Source organism: Elephantulus edwardii, unplaced genomic scaffold, assembly GCF_000299155.1.
Source record: "Elephantulus edwardii isolate Elephantulus edwardi_28Jun2011 unplaced genomic scaffold, EleEdw1.0 scaffold00119, whole genome shotgun sequence".
NCBI lineage: Eukaryota > Metazoa > Chordata > Mammalia > Macroscelidea > Macroscelididae > Elephantulus > Elephantulus edwardii.
In genome coordinates this window covers 7,415,386-7,426,690 of record NW_006399869.1, presented here as the reverse complement: position 1 = coordinate 7,426,690, position 11,305 = coordinate 7,415,386, and positions in this window count along the sequence as shown.

The following is an 11,305-nucleotide window of genomic DNA, read 5'->3' as shown; positions in this document are numbered from 1 at the left end:
TCTTCTTCTTCTTCTTCTTCTTCTTCTTCTTCTTCTTCTTCTTCTTCTTCTTCTTCTTCTGTCTTTGTAACGACCTTTTGCATTTTTCATGGGTGATATCCTTTATATCATCCCACAGCTCATCTGGTGTTCCTTCATTAGTCTTCAAGGCTTCAAACCCATTAGTTTTTAAATTTAGGTAGATAGCCTCAAGTTCAAAATTTGATTCCTGTGGATTTTATTTGCCATTCTTTAGCTTTAATTGAATGTGCATATGAGCAGTTCATGGTCTGTTTCACAGTCAGCATTTAGCCTAGTTTTCAGTGTTGATATTGAACTTCTTCAATAATTTCTCCCACAGATGTAATCAGTCTGATTCCTATGCATACAATCAGGTGAAACCCCTGTGTTAGGTCTGTGGTTATGTTTCTTATGAAAGGTATTTGCTAAGAATAAATCATCCATTGTGCAGAAGTCTATCATTCTTTCCAAGCTTCATTTCTTTCACCAAGTCCATGTGGTTCCCAACTTTTATATTCCAGTCATCCATTTATATTAATCCATCTTAGTTCCATGTTCGATCGATTTCTGACTGTAAAAGTAGGTAAAAATCATGTATTTCATCCCCTTTGTCTCTGGTGATTGGTGCATAAATATGAATGACAGTGGTATTCACTAGACTTCCTTGTTTGTGTATGGATATTATCCTGTCACTCACAATATTGTATTTCAAAAAGGATCTAGAAATGGACTTTTTAACTGTGACAGCAACCCCATTTTTCCTCACCTTTTCATTTCCAGTTAGTATATCATATGATCATCATATTCAAAATGTCCCTTGTCAATACATCTCATTTCAGAAATACATAATATGTAAATATTTATGTGTCCCATAACAATTTCCAGCTTTCCTACATTCTTGCTTTTTACATTCCACATTCCTAATATTAGTTCTTCTTACAGTTGTTCCTTCTTTTGTTTCCAAATTTGAGTACTCAGCCCCATTGTCATATCTATTATTCTACATAAGAATGTTATGGATAGAATATTGAATGATGCAGGAAGTATTAAAAAAAAGACAAAAAGAGTATACAGAGTCACTGTACCAAAAAGAATGGGCTGACACATAAGAATTTAGAGAAACAACATATTACAAAGATGCAATGATGATTAAGGAGGAAGTTTAGGCTTCTCTGAAGGACTTGACAAAAAATAAAGCCCCAGGAATTAATGGAATACCAATTGACGTATTTCAACAAAGAGATGCTGCCCTGGATGTGCTCACCAGGTTGTGCCAAGAAATCTGGAGGACAATTACCTGGCCAATTGATGGGAAGAGATCCATATTTATTCCTATCACAAAGAAAGGCGACTCAACAAAGTGTGAAAATTATCGTACAGTGTCGCTCATATCACACAGAGGCAAAATTCTGCTCTGCTGAATATTATCTAGAAATGACTAAAACAGTACATTGGCAGAGAACAACCACAAATAAAAGCTGGGTTAGAAGAAGCCACGGCACTAGAGATATTATCACTAATGTTAGATGGATCCTGGCAGAAAGCAAAGAGTACCAGAGGGATCTATCTGTGTTTCATTGACTATGCAAAGTTATTTGACTGTGTGGGTCACAACATATCATGGTTAACCTTGAGAACAATGGGAATTCCAGAAGACTTGATTGTGCTTATGTGAAACATAGTTGAACCAAGAAGCAATTCTTAGAACAGAGCAGGGAAATACTACATTGTTCAAAATCAGGAAGAGAGTGCTTTAGGGATGTGTTCTGTCTCCATACTTTTTCAATCTATATATAGAACAGATCATTAGGGAGGCTGGGCTTTATTTATGGAAGAATGTGGTATCAAGATTGGAGGAAGACTCATCAACAGCCTACATTATGCAGATGACATTGCTTGCTGAAAAGGAGGTAGATGTAAATTGCTTGCTGTAGAAATTCAAGGACTATAGTCTTCAACACTGATTGACGCTCAACATCAAGAAGACAAAATTTCTCACCACTGGGCCGATTTGTAGCACCATGATGGATAGAGAAGAGATTGGAATTGCTAACAGTTATAGCTTTCTCATTTCCACAATCAACACTTTTGTCATCAGCAGCCCGGAAATCAAAAGATGAATTGCATTAGGTAAATCTGATGTTCAGGACCTTATCAGAGTACTGAGAAGCAACAATATCAGTCTAGAGACTAAGGTGCACCTAATCCAGGCCATGATCTTTGCAATTACTTGCTATACATCAGAGAGCTGGATAATGATTAAGGATGATAGAAAAGAATGAATGCCTTTTAATGTGGTACTGGAGAAGAATCTTGAACATATATATCATGCACCACCAAGAAAACAAATAGGTCTGTCTTGGAAGAAGTGAAACCAAGTTTCTCTTTGGAGGCTAGGATTTTGAAGCTCTGTCTTATTTACTTTGGGCATGTGGTCAGGAGTGACTGGCCCTTGGAAAAGACATGATGTTTGAAAGGGTGGGGGGACAACACAGGAGAGGAACATTCCAGATAATATAATCCCAGATTGATACACTGATTAGGGAAATGGGGTTAGGTATGTCAGAGTCAGTGAGATAAGCTCAGGAAAGGGCAGGCTTCAGAGCTATTATGCATAGGGTGCTATGAGTTTCAGGCAACTTGACAGCACATAATAGCAACAACAAGAGTCTGAATATATGTTTCTTATAGAACTAGCTGCAATAAAGAAATCATTGATTGTACAAAATTCTATAATTTTTTCTACAGTCTCATTTCTGCTACCAAGTCCACGTTTTCGGATCCATTTATAGTCTGTAATAAATATCTAATAAACCTCTGTTTCACTTGCACTCACCTTGCATCTTTTTTGGTGACATTATATCAAAGTCTCACACCCAAGTTAGAACATTCTAATTCTTATTCAAGGAGACCCTTGGACTCCTTAGAAATCATCCTCCATAACAGATGCGAGCAAGACAATGGGAAGAGATATACAGAAGGATAAAAGAAAGTAATTGCCAGCAGAGCATCCTGTACCCAGTAAAGCTGTCTATCAAATATGAAGGAGACATTAAGTCATTTGCAGAAAAGTAGAAAGTTTTAGAATTTATGAAAAATGAGACCAACTCTACAAGACATTCAAAGGGAATCCCTCCACACAGAGATAACAAAGTGGATTAACCATAATAACCAGAAAAAAAAGAAAAAGAAATGCAGTAAAACAGCAATAATAAAACCTATCTTATCAATTATCACACTTAATGTGAATGGCTTAAATACACCAATTTAGAGTAAAAGAGTGGTAGAATGAAAACACACACACACACAAACACAAAAGTGGTAGAATGGACAAAAAAGCAAAATCCATCAGTATGTTGCCTACAAGAACCACATCTTAAAAATGAGGAAAAAAAGATAATCTAACAATCAAAGGTGGGAAAAATATATCATACAAATGGCATCCACAAAAAAATATTACAAAACTTAGGCATGTATATTTTTAGATGACAACTTTTCTAATTCACTGTAAAGATAATATTATTAAATGTAAGTGGAAATACTTTGGACATGTTGTAAGGAGAGACAGGTCTTTAGAGAGGGACATCATGCTGGGTAGAGTAGAGGGACAGCGCAGGAGGGGAAGACCCTCTATGAGGTGGATTGATTCAGTGACTAGGGTAATCGGGATGGGTGTGTCAGAGGCAAGGAGATTGGCACAGGATAGAGCAGGGTTTAGGGCTGTTGTACATAGGGTCACAAACGACTTGACGGCACATAACAACAACAAATGAAAATATAATAAAATAGTTAAATATGTCACTCATTTATTATCTTTTTTATTCTCTTGTAGAGAAAACTTCTAGCCAACAATGAAAAAATTTAAGAAATAAAAGGGACTGAAAATTTTGATACTATCATTGCATAGGATTTTCTCATTAGAAAAGTTCTCTCACTATTATCAGAGTTAAAGTGTCTTTCATTATATGTGTGTCTTTGAAATTATATTAACAATTTTCAGAAGACCTATAGTTTCATTTGAGACTAGACACAAAGGAATAGATAATTAGTTAGTGACCCAGAGGAGACTTATCTTCATAAAAAGATGGAGCAATTTAGCCTAAGGAAGCATTTCTAACATTTCTGAATTAGATTTCATTATAGAACACTCTAGAATTTTTTAAAAAAGAGATAGAGGGTGCATTTAAGCTGCAATAGGAAATAAAATGTGTGTTCTTCAAATTAGAGGAAGGTGTCATTCAGAGTTAAATTGTATTATGTTAAATCTGTGCACTTTAGTTTAAACTAACCCAGCAAAATAACTTAAGATAAGTAAAATCCATGAATGAATGAGAAAGAAGTTGTGCTACCAATCCAACGGAACAAGGATCAAATTTACCAGCTGCTCCGGCACAGAAAGATGGGCAATTCTCTACTTTGTGATTGTCTCTGGAAACATGCTAGAATGTTCCCTATAGTTGGTCTTGACATGATCACAACAAATTGCTTTATAATCTTTAATTTTCATTTATGTAAACAAATTGCTCAAGCACATCCAATATTTACATTGAAAATTACAGTGATTTCATTCTTTCATAAGTTGAATTTTTGAAACAAATCAACATTTAACTTTCAAAATATTTAATTTTTTTCAAAAATTTTAAATGTCTAGCAGATTAAAACTACACAAAAACGGTACTTTTAAAAATAATTAGTCAATTAAAGTAAGAAAAAAGGTGTGCCTTTTTTATGACAACATATTGTAGTTACACATTGAAATATTTTGTATTTTTAGGTTATTATTTGTTTGTTTTAGTTTGAATTTTTTTTATTTTTTAGATAAATAACTTTGCTGTTGTCAGATGCCATAGAGTTGAGTACTACTCATAGTGATCCTAAAAACAAAAGATCTGAACTTAGTCCTGTCCTGCACCATTCCTACACTTCCTGACACATGAGAATCCATTGTAGCAAATTGTCCATCCACCTGGTTTATGATCTTCCTCTCCTTTGTTAACCTTCCACCCTTCCCAACATCATGTCCCTCTCCAAAGAATAACACCTCCTAGCAATATGTGCAAAGTATGTGAGGGAAAGCCTCAACATTATTGCCTTCAAAGACCACACTGGCTGCACCTTCTCCAAGACATAGCTATTTGTTTTCTTGGCAGTCCATGGGACACTCAGTGCTCTTCTCCAACACCACGATTCAAAGGCATCAATTCTTTTTCTGTCATCCTTATACATTATCCATGTCTCAGATGCATGCATAGCAACTGATCAGAGAGACCATGGTTTGAATCAGACTCGCCTTAGTTTTCAAACTGACATTTTTGTTGTTGTTCCTGATTGCCTTTGAGTCGAGCACAACTTATAGCGACACTATGAACAAAAGGCCTGAAGCTTCTCTACAACTATCAACATTCATTAAAGTTCATAGTGGTTTGGGGGGCTTGTTATTTAGAAAGTGGATGCCACTTCTGCTTCCAAACATGTCATTATTTTTTTTGTACCATTGAGTTTCCTGTGATGTATAGCGACCCTCTATGTATAGCAGCTCTGAACACTGGTATTACTACTCCTCAATAATTTGGAAAGGTCCCTAACTGCAGATTTTCCCAGTGCAATCTGTGTCCCTATTTCCTGATTGCTCATACCAAGGGTGTTATTTGTGTATCCAAGTAAGATGAAGCTGGTGATAGTTTCAATCTCCTCTTCATCCATCATGACACTGCCTATTAGCCCAGTGGTAAGGATCTTTTTTTTCTGCAAATATTTTTCTAAAAGACACAAAAGATGACTTTACAAATAGATTTCACCAGATGAGCTGCATATGAATCATATTGCCTACATTTGTGGAAGAAATCATGGGAGAAGCTCAATATCAGGAGTCAAAACTAGTCCAGGGGCAGACTGTGGATCAGATCATCAATTAGTCATATGATAATTCAAATTGAGGCTGAAGAAAATGAAAATAAATCTGAAGGAACCAAGATAAGATCTTGAATCATTTCCATATGAATTTAACTATCATCTTAAAAATAGATTTGAGACATTGAACATCAATGAGAGAAGACCAGAGGAGTTGTGGGATAATATCAAGGATATCATGAAGAAAGCAAAACATCAGTAGAAAACAGATGAGAAAGAGAAAAACAAAATTGATGTCAGAAACTCTAAAGATTGCACTGGAAAATTGAGAAGCCAAATCTAAAGGAAATCATAAGAGATAAATATCTACCTTAATGAAAAAGTTTCACTCCAAACATTGTTGAATATTTCTTTCATTCAGAAAACAGCATTAATAATCTGTCTTATGAGGCCAGGTTTAAATTTATTTTCTGATGTTTTTATTGTTGTTATGTGCTGTTGAGTCACCTGTGACTCATAGTGACATTATGTACAGCAGCTCTGAATCCTGCCCTATCCTGAGCCAGTCTCACAGACTCAGAGACACCTACCTCTATAAATCCAGTTACTGTACCATCCCATCTCATCTGTGGTCTTCCCCTCCTACTCTGTCCTTCCACCTTTTCAAGCACAATGTCCTTCTCCAATGACTGGTTCCTCCTAGCCACATGCCCTAAGTATATGAGACAGAGCTTCAAAATCCTAGCCTCCAAGGAGAAACTTGGTTTCACCTTATCCCAGTCACACTTATTTGTTTTTTTGGGAGTCCATAATATGTTCAAGATTCTTGTCCAACACCACAACATCTATTCTTCTTCTGGCATTGTCCAACTCTCTGATGCATAGCAAGTAATTTTGAAGATCATGGCTTGGTCAGGAGCACCTTAGGTGTCTGTCTATTTTATCATCTTGGTCAGAAGTCAAGGCAAAAATATTGGAAGCACTCTTGATTCCTTTTTTCCTGTGTCTCTCACCACAATCTTATATCCTTTACAATAAAAAAGTTTTCTCTCTAATTTATATTAAATTTTATATGCTGTTTTGTACCATCAAGTTATACGCAAATTTTATATATATATATATATATAATATGAGAATCCCAGATATCTTACTGTGCTTGTGTGAAGCCTATACTTGGACAAGGACACGGACTTCAGAGCAGAGCAAAGAAGCCCTGCTTGGTTCAAAACTATAAAAGAAGTGTGGTGTGTCAGGAATCCATCCTATGTCCATACCTTTTCAATCTATATGTGGAATAGATTATTCGGGAGGCTTGTGTTTATGAAGAGGAGCATGATATTAGAATTGGAGAAAAACTCAACAACCAGTATCATACAAATGACACAGCCTTGCTTGCTAGAAGTGAGGAGAACCTGAAGCATCTTCTGCAGAAAGTCAATGACTGCCGTCTTTAATAGGGACTGAAGCTCAATATCAAGAAAACAAAGATTCTCATCATTGAGAAAATTGGCAGCTCTATGATAGATGGAGAAGAGAGTGAGATTATTAACAATTTTAACTTGCTCAGTTCTACAATAAATACCTTTGGAACCAGGGGCCAAGAACTCAAAAGATAAATTGGACTAGGAAAGTCTGCTGTCAGAGATCTCTCTAGAGTGCTGGAGTACAATACAAAGGTGTCAGTCTAGAGACTAAGGTGTGACTGATCCAGGCCATGATCTTCACAATTACTTGCTATTCCTAAGAAATCTGAACAGTGAATAAGAATGACAGAAGAAGAATTGATGCCTTTAAACTGTAGTGCTGTGGTGCTGGGGAGGAGTATTATACATATCATGTACTCCCAGCAGAACAAACAGTTCTGTTCTGGAGTAGGTGAAACCAATTTACTCCGTGAAGGCAAGGAATTTGAAGCTAGATCTCACATGATTTGGGCCTGTTGCTAGGAAGGACTAGTCCTTGGAAAAGGACATCATGCTTGGAAAAGTGGAGGAACAGCATAGGAGAGGAAGACCCTGGATGAGATGAATTGATATAATGACTTGGATGGTAGGACTCAGGATAGGACAGGGTTCAGAGCTGTTGTGCATAGCATCACTATCAGTTGTAGTCTATTAGAGGACACATGACAGAAACAAGAAGAAGGGTTTAATTTTTAGGAAGTCCCAATGATTTAGTGACAAAACAGACTTCTGAGAAGGCCATCATGCATGGTGGTGTACATGTTCAGTGCTTAAGAATAAGCCCTTGGATGAGGTGGATTGACATAGTGACTGGTGTAGTGGAAGTGGGTCTGTTAGAAACAGTGTAATTGACTTGGGATGGTTGACTAAATGGTACCTACAACAACAGCTTTTATGTACATATATGTAACTTTACATAATTTGACATATTTTTCATTTTACCTATGTATATAATTTTATCTATCTGTCATGATTATTGTGTATCATCTAGTGGGAACCAAACCATAGCTGACCCTCCAATCTGTTTTCAGAAGCAGTTAATCGCGTTGGAGGAAAATGCCCATCCTTCTCCCATGGAACAATTGGTGGCCTCTAATCGCACGTCTCCAGAATTTCAGAGAATCTTCTTCTCACTAGGCCACCAGAGTATATTTCTCTTAATTTTAAGAAGCTATGTTAAATTATTATTAGTACTAAAATCCATGTATGAATGTTGTGGAATGTTGGGGAGGAAGGGAGAGTCTCTGGCCAGGACAGATTCCAGTGGCCTTTAATGTGGGGTAGAGAAAGCTCCCCTGTGTTTGACTGTACCTGCTTGAAAAAGATCACCACCTGGGAAGATGGCTGCCACATCTGTTCAGCTGGGAGTGGTCCACACGAGGCTAAGGTTCTCCTAACCCATCTGCATGGCCCATGTCAGTAAGCCCACCCTATCCTGTCTTTTGTTTACCTGGATTTATATAAATGCACTGCAGATTCCAATAATATTGAGCTGGATTAACTCTCTGATCCTTTCCTGGAGTGGTGTATCTCTGTCATGCTTACCCCCATCAGGGTGTTGCTGTTAAGTTGCTGGCACTGACAGTGACATATGAATAGAATTTTATAATTTTTAATAACGAGTAATGTATCATGTTAATGATTATTTTTTTTCATGTTAATGATTATAATAAAGCTACAACTCTCTTAGTGGACTGATGGTTGCACATGACTTGATAAAATACTTCCCTAACTGCCATTGGACTTCTATATATTCACCATTTGCTTTTGTCTTCATCCTATCTCTCCATAGATATACTCTTGTTGTATTATGGGCCATCAAGTCGTAAGTGACTCATAGCTAAACTTCTGCTAGAGTTTTTCAGAGGCTGAAAATAACACATGAGGATATTGCTCATTTTTCTCCCAAGGATTTGTACTGCCTGCCTTTGAATTGGTAGTGTACCTCCTTACCACTAGGCTACCTCTCTATATATGTTAGAAATCCCAATCACATCTCAATTTTTTCATAACATTCTCAGATTGTGGTCAAGTAAGCAGATTGCAAAGTCAACAAGAATGAAGATATTAAATATTTAATCAGCTTGACCTTATTGACATATATGGAAAATTATACTCAACAACTGCAAAAGACAGATGCTTTGCACGTACACAGAAGACGTTTTACAAAATAAAACAGATGTTTGGTCATAAAACAATCCTCAACACATCTCAGACATCAAACAAAAATATGCTCTCTAGTTATGGTGAAATAAATATAGAATACATATTAGGAAGATAACTAGAATATTTAAAACTATCTTCAAGTTGAGAAGATGTTATTTTTCCAACTTAAAATATTAAAAGGACCAAATTAAATTGAAATATAAAGTTATTTCAAATTGTATTAAACTGAAAATTTGTCAAATTCTAAATACTGGAATATATTGGCAAGGTAGAAGTGATTGATTTGATAAAAGATCATGTAGAATTATGAATATATGATAGATCTCATGAGGTTTGTTTTTGTTGTTTTTTACTGTTGCTGCATTTAATTTCAAATTAAGTTCAAATTTGTTAAAGCCTATGTGTAGGACAATGGAGAGTCAAATGGCTGACACAGAGAATAATGCACGTTTACAAACTTGCTTGCTGAAAGTAAAGAGACCTGAAACATTTGTTGCAGAAGACCAACAACTACAGTATTCAATATCAATTGGATTTTTAAAAATTTAAACACAATTTTTATTTTGTACTGGTTTACTTACAAAGTTCAGATGCTTTTTTCCCCCACCAAATCTTTCTCATTTCCTTTATTCTCCCACCCTTCACCCAAACATCCCCCTACTCAACCTTACCCCTCAAGAAGACAAATATCTTTACCATTGAGCCAGTGGGCAACACTATAATAGATGGAGAAAGGATTGAAACTGTTAACGATTTCATCTTGCTTGGATTCACAGTCAACACTTTTGGGATTGCAGTCAGGAAATAAGGAGATATATTGCTTTGGGCAAGGCTTCTGTCAGGGACCTCTTCAAAATACAGAAGAACAATTATGTCAGTTTGAAGAAGTAGAAGAATTGATGCCTTTGAGTTATGGTTTTGGAGGAGAGTACAGAATATCCAATGTACTGCTAATAGAACGAAAAGTTATGGCTGGAGTGTTCCTTGGAGGTGAAGATAGAAAAGCTTTGTCTCTCAAACTTTGAATATATTTGTAGGAAAGGCTATTCTTTGAAAAAAAGCATATCATTCTTGAATAGGTGTTAGATCAATAAATAGAGGAATACTCATTGAAATGGACTGACAAGATGAATGCAGCAACTGGCTCAAATGTATCAGAATGGTGAGGATGGCACAAGATAGGATGACTGGCTATGAGTCATACTTGACTTGATGGTGCCTAAATAACAACAACAACAACAACCCAAAGTCCAGAGGTCAGGCATGCTTTGAGGATCAATTCAATTAGATTATTTTGGTAGGCAAGGCAACATATTGCTTCACAACCACAAAAGGATTCTTTCTACCTCACAAATAACCACTCCTTAGCTGTTTCTGCATTGGTGATGGTATCTGAGGTGGTAACAGTCTGGGGTAGACAATGATGAAAAGGGAGGACTCGGGGCACAGTGATGTCAGAGTTTTGACAATATGGGTCCTATCAATGTTTGAGACAAACCTAACATGGGGATTTCCTGAAGAGTATGATTTGAAGACTTTGGTCACCACGAGGGATTCCAGATCAGAGGCTCTCATGCCTAATTTGATGATATCTATAATGGTCTTGTTCCCACTTTATATACATATATACATACATATAAAGTCACCACTTTATGTACATGGGTGGAAAGACTTCTAGTCCAGTACCCTGTTAACCTTGGACTTCACATACTTGTTGTCGACCACAATAGATGCCTTTGAACTATTCTTCCAGGCCATGTGCATCAAGGCTTGATTCTCAGCCAAGTCGATCTTCTCGAAACGGAATGTGCACTTTTGTTTGGACT